The sequence below is a fragment of the Pinus tabuliformis genome, chromosome 9 (assembly GCF_031772625.1).
Source record: "Pinus tabuliformis cultivar Carrire ecotype Pingquan chromosome 9, CPIR1, whole genome shotgun sequence".
Classification (NCBI taxonomy): Eukaryota; Viridiplantae; Streptophyta; class Pinopsida; order Pinales; family Pinaceae; genus Pinus; species Pinus tabuliformis.
Genome location: NC_142307.1, coordinates 992,687,716 through 992,693,949, shown reverse-complemented (window position 1 = coordinate 992,693,949; position 6,234 = coordinate 992,687,716).

Below are 6,234 nucleotides of genomic sequence, written 5' to 3'. Positions count from 1 at the left end.
TCCTATTTTATGGTCATTTTCATCATTAATTTATTACTATTTTAACCTAAATATGACTCAATTTTATCATGAAACAAGTATTTTTAATCTTTTGATGGAGTTTTTAGTAGGATGATAACTATTTTAACAGATTTAATGATGTCTCAATTGAAATGGACCATTTTGACCAAGGAGCATACTTTTATCACTTTTTTGAGCTCTGTAAACCTATGAGAAAGGAACCCCATGGAGTCCTATTTCAACTCTTTTTAGACTCCCAAAATATGAAAAGATTGTTGAGCACTTGTCTTTTTGAACTCGTTAAAGTAAATGAAAGGCGTTAAATCAGTATAAGTTTAACCCTTTCCCAGAATGAGATAGACTAACTACAAAAAAGGAATACCTTAGTTGAACATGGCTAAGATGTTCTCCTGAGTATTGTTTTCTACCTTTTCGGACTCAAGAGACTATCTATGAAAAGGAACCTTTGGAGTGTTATCTTTTGTCTCTTTTTCAAACTCTCTAAATATGAAAAAGATGTTGAGTTAGAACTTTGACGGACTCGTTAAAACATCAAACAACGATGAATTTGTCAAACATGATGGGACCGAACCACTCGTTCTTAGGGTTGATTAAACATACTCAAAGGTATTAATCTGAAGGATAATCTTACAAATCAAGCATATATTATCCTCCTCAAACTTATTAAAAAATAAAGAGTTACTGACCATCAATGGTTAGCAAAATTTGGAAATTGGGATATTCCACCTATTATGGCAGAGGGCCGCTATTGAACACAACACTCTTCCACTTCATCTCCATGGTTGTTGGGTTGGGGAATATAGTTGTCTTTTGGGTCATCATACCATTTCACAGCCTCCATTTTCATTTTTTGGTCAATTCTACCAAATCTATTTAGTATCGCTAGTGTGTTCAAGAGAAGTCATTTAGTTAATATCTCCTATGATACTCTTAAGATTTCATTCCATCTCTATCATTCTTGAACCAGTTCCACATTAAAGTCTTTCTATCTTGAATCATGATGCTCGTTTAGTGTCATTAATGGGGGATACATCAAGGCCCTCCTGCGATGAGTCGCTTCCTGTCGACATCAGCTCATTATCTAAGAAATTGACTTAGAAACTATTCCTTCAGTACCTTGAGACTTACATACATCAATGGAAAGTTTCCTCACTCTTGGCGATGGGTTTACATCACTCGCCTTCAACCTAAAGATTCTTTTTGGTGTTCAAATTCAACTCATTCATTCACACCATATGCATTGTACTATAGTACCTTGAGAGCCATTAACATCATCAGTGGTTTTCTCACGTCTGTTAAGGACATGCATCATTGGCTAGTAATCAGAGGGTGTCTTCCATGTTCGAGTCCAACTCCTTTATTGACATGGTTATCATCGTGTGTTGAAAAATCAAGTGAATGACATGGAAAACCCCAGATATAGTTCCAACTATCTGGGTTACGATTTCAGGATTAATACAAGATCACAATGTATAATGGTTATGGTAATACATACAGTCATCCAATCATGGGTCCACCCTTTGTCATTAGTAGGTATGTCTACTTGATCAATGTACGTGTAATGTTAGCTTATGTGTTGAGTATGTATATGCCTCCCTCAGTAGAGATATCATGATGAAAATGTATTGTAACAGATGATGATTTGACCAGTTTTTCTTGATCAAAACTTGTCACAAAGTAAAGAACTTTAGTCATCAACCACTATTTATGACTTTTCTCTTTGGGGGGGAATATTTTATAAGCCATTTTGTCACGTCTGGTCAATAGGGTTACAAACTAGATCTATTAACATCCATGAACACCTTGTCATCGTCCCTACACAAAGACCTAGGAATGACTCTCTCAAGTCCCTCAATTTCTAATATTTACTGCTTCATTTCAGTGCTTTTAAGGCCCAACACACATTGGCACTTTAGGGACTTGCCTTGAGTGGCAAGTTTCTCAATTCTGAACCTTCTTTGATCATTGCAGGTATGTCCTTATTCGGGGTGTGTTGATCAAGAAAATTCGAAAAAAATAAAAAGAATCCTAAAGCTTCCTCTTCCAGAATCTTCCATGAGTTGTTCCAACCATTGACCTTGCATAAAAACTTTGAATCCTATCTCTCCTACCTTGGATTTTTCATCTCTTATCCCTTGATCTCATCCTCCCATCAAGAGTGGATCTCAAGCCTAGATTGGTAAATGGACAATAATGCCTAAACTACCATGTTCTCCTATATATTTACTACCATCCACAATTTAGAGGTTGGCTTTTAGATATTAATCGTACCCTTATGTTTTTACTTTGATCATAAGAGAGACATCATTCCCATGCATTAGGGTGGCTTTGAGGTTTACATTGTGGCAAGGAAGGAAAAGTCAACTTGGGAGGTTCTCTACAAGATCAGCTTCCACTTTTGGTTGTAAAATCTCTCCCTTCCATTTTAATACATAGTATACCATTTTCCTACATGTGTTATGTTATGCTTATGTACATTTGTTTTAAGATTATGATGGTCCATTGAATAGAATGATTGGATAATACTATATAGATGTTGTAGATCTTTGGATTGTGTTGTTTGTTTGTGTAGGTTCTAATTATAGCATTTGGAGCTACGGTTGGAGCTGGCAATCGAAGAGGAGAGAAGAGCTTGTGACGGATCACAAGTAAGCATCTTTCCATTCTCCAATTCTTCTAAGGAAATCTTTATAGTCTTTGATTTTTGTTATTCTAGACTATGGTAGTAGGTCTAAGGAAGATACTTTTGTTCGCAGTCATAGATTCCATATAACAAGAAGTTAGAAAATAGTTCATCATTCCATTTGAATTAGTTTAGGAAATTGAAGGATCCTTTGTAGTACCTTAATCATGTGTTTATTAATTTTGGTTGTGGCTATTGAAGGATCCCACTATATTATGTGTTTCATTAATGGCATAATGTAGTGTTTAGGTGTTAGAATTCAATAGCTGGTTGAAGGGAAAATACCCCTAGGGTCCTTTGGGCTAAGACTCTACCAGACTGAAAATTGCTTATTCAAAGAAACACACATACAACCATTATCTTTACTTCAAGCAAATTCTAATGTTAAGGGTACGTACCTAAGGTCCTACGTTCGAGAAGGCCTTTAGGGTCCAAACCCTTATTGGAGTTCCCTTCTTCTTCCTTTGACCTGCAAGACAAACAAATCAAAGAACACAACAGTACATGTACAAATACTTATGTATAAACCATCTTTATGCTATAGAGTTAGTTATAAAAAATCTTTAAGTAACCACTTGCATAAGAATTCAAAACAAGAATCTCATAAGCATAAAGAAATATTGTTTCGGGAACAAAGACATGTTTCTTTATATATAAAGGCAAATAAAGTACATATAACGGAAAGATATCACCTGAACACCTTCAGCAGGCTCCAAGCAAAGCTTCCTCCCGGATTCGTTCCAGCCTCAAGCCTCCAACAAGAGCTCCTTCCAAGACTTACTCAATGATGATATCAAGGATGAATGATCACCAATACACATGGAAACAAGGGTTTCCTATGCAAAATGGGGGAAGTGCAGAAAGCACCAAGGACTTCAGACCTGGTCTAAGGGGAAAATCTCAGCATAATAATCTTGCTCTCCTTTTTCTCTCCCTTTGACCTTCCCTTTGATGTCTTTTTATACCATCTCCAAAGTATTTTTTTAGTTAGGAGTTGGTTGGGAACAGTTGGGCCACGGGCACTAACAGGTGATCCAGCAGGTAAAACCTGCGATCTCCGCCCGAAAATAAGGAATTTATTATTTTTTTAAGTGTTTTAATACATACATGCGGGTTGGGTATACACAGACCCGCGTGTACACGCGTTTAACTCAGGGCAATGTCGCGTATAGGGAATAAAACACTGTTTTTTAAATTTTAGGACCAGGTCTGGAAGGAGGGGTTGCCCTAGGCCATGAGTGCAGCATCACAAACCATAAGAGTGAGATTTGGAGCTATAACAGATGCCCCCTAATGTATGAGGTCAGAAGGGGAACATGATGGCCGAAATATATTATGTAAGTACAAGGAAAGGAACTCTGTCGAAAAACCGAGGAGGACTTCACCAGAATTCAGCCTGCCAAGCCACCGAAAGGAGATCAGAAAGAAACACTGTCTGAGGCGGGCATACCCATGCTCAGGAAAAGTAAAGCATGTCCGCATAGCAAGTACAAGCGGATCCACTAAGTATACAAGTATACATGACTGGAAGATACATAATGGATCATCTGATCATAATGAGTAAGTACATGTCTAAATATCACATATAAAACTGTCAATGATGCTGAAAGATGCAACGGATCACTGATATCAAAGACTGATCCCAAAAGGTACCAACTGAACATGATGGAATAGGATGGTACTACACTACAAACTCAGGTGCTAGCATATAGAATGTCGCCATGATTGACTGCAACATATAAGGTGGAGTGGTATCAACTAGCAGCAACAAGAGAAACTGTCAAGTGAACCAATGAATGCTGATACAACCTGAGGTCTTCACCGACCGCCGTGGTACATTTCTACACCATGGGAATAAATGATCTGAAGTCGACCATGTGAGAAATCGTTTGATTACCGGTCATTGATGTATACCGTTAACAAACGCGAGACTACTCACCGATAATGATAATGAGCGTCAAGGTACCCAGTACAATCTAACAAGTGTGAATAGATGAGCTGAAGTCGAACACCTGTAAGAATCTATCGATCAGGAGACAATGATGGTTTCCCACTGTCGATAGCGAAGGATCTGCCACTAATGACTGCAAACCCCAAGGTACTGCCAAATAGACTCTAGATCTTTGCCCCAGGGAAATGAGTCGGAGTCAATAGGGAAAGATCCGCTAGAAGGAAGGCATTAAGGCATCCTCCATCAATCTAGCGCGATTGTAACCCGTAGGCCAATAATGTGGAAGGAATCGGACGAAAAAGATGTAGTAACCCAACCGAAGTACGTTTCCGGCGTACACAAGATGTGGCTAGCGCACGGCAGAAACCCTCTGATCCAACCAATAATGAAAGCTGACACAGAGGCGAGGTATCCACCAATAGGGTCAAATGGAAACCAAGGTACTGCACGAATCCCAATGTGTGATAATGTATGCTGACGTCGAACACAAGGGAAACCACTCAGTCAAAGACCCATGATACTGATCAATGCTGAGCACAAGGTGACCTGTCAATAATGAAAATAGGGCGAGGGTGCGACTCTAGGCCTGTCCTCAGAGCAAGGTGTCGTTGTCGATAAGGACAAGACCCGCCAGCAAGAAGTCAATGGGGACCTTCTCAAACCGGCACGAGTAAAGTACCAATATAACTGATGTGATGATAGACATGACACTGACAACCAGGGATGGCCGACTGAAAAATGAGTCAAGAGACACCGCAGAAAGGCCGACTCAGGCTAACTTCCCTTGAACAAAAGCACGACTCAATGTGACTATGTGGCAGCATATAATGAATCTGTATAAGTTCGTCATGCAGGAGGCACGAACGAACCCTCCATATGATTGGAAGAGATAACCAATCGGGGGAGAACTGACTAGATAACAAGGTTATGGCGTACCTAAGTCAAACTAAATCCCACCCATGCGGAGGAGACTTTGTTTTGAGTGCTTTGTTCAAGGGCGACATGATCGACTCTAGCTGCCAACAATAAATGGAAATAATGTCCCTGTTCCCGCTCTTTTTTGGAATATTTAATTTTTTTTGTCTTTTTCTGATAAGCCGAAAAAAGAATAAAATAATGCTATGGTAAAGTGGAAAGAACGAGTGTCGGTGAAACAGATGATCTAGTTCCTGGGAAAGGAACATTCCTATGCTCAATGCAGGGAGGTGAAAACTGGTCAGTGACACTAAAAGGTATGTTCCTTCCACGGATCTGGGTATGTCAAGCTGCAGAAGTCAAAGGTATGCAAGGTTGATTTTGCAGACGTCATGGTCAAAAGTTGGCTTAAACACGAGTCCAAGTGAAGCCGGCTCTAGGCCAAAAGGTGCAAATGGTCAACATGCAATGCAAAAGTACAACTCGACACTCATAGGAGCCTCTAGGGTATAAGGCCAGAACGAAGCGAAGAAGCAAAGAGGAATGAGTCTTCAACGCATAAGTCATGGCGGGACTACAGAGGACTCCCGAGCCTACTCAAAACGAAGCAGCATGGGCAACAAATGTCAGTGAGGTGCTAACTAGGATGCCCATGTAAAGAATG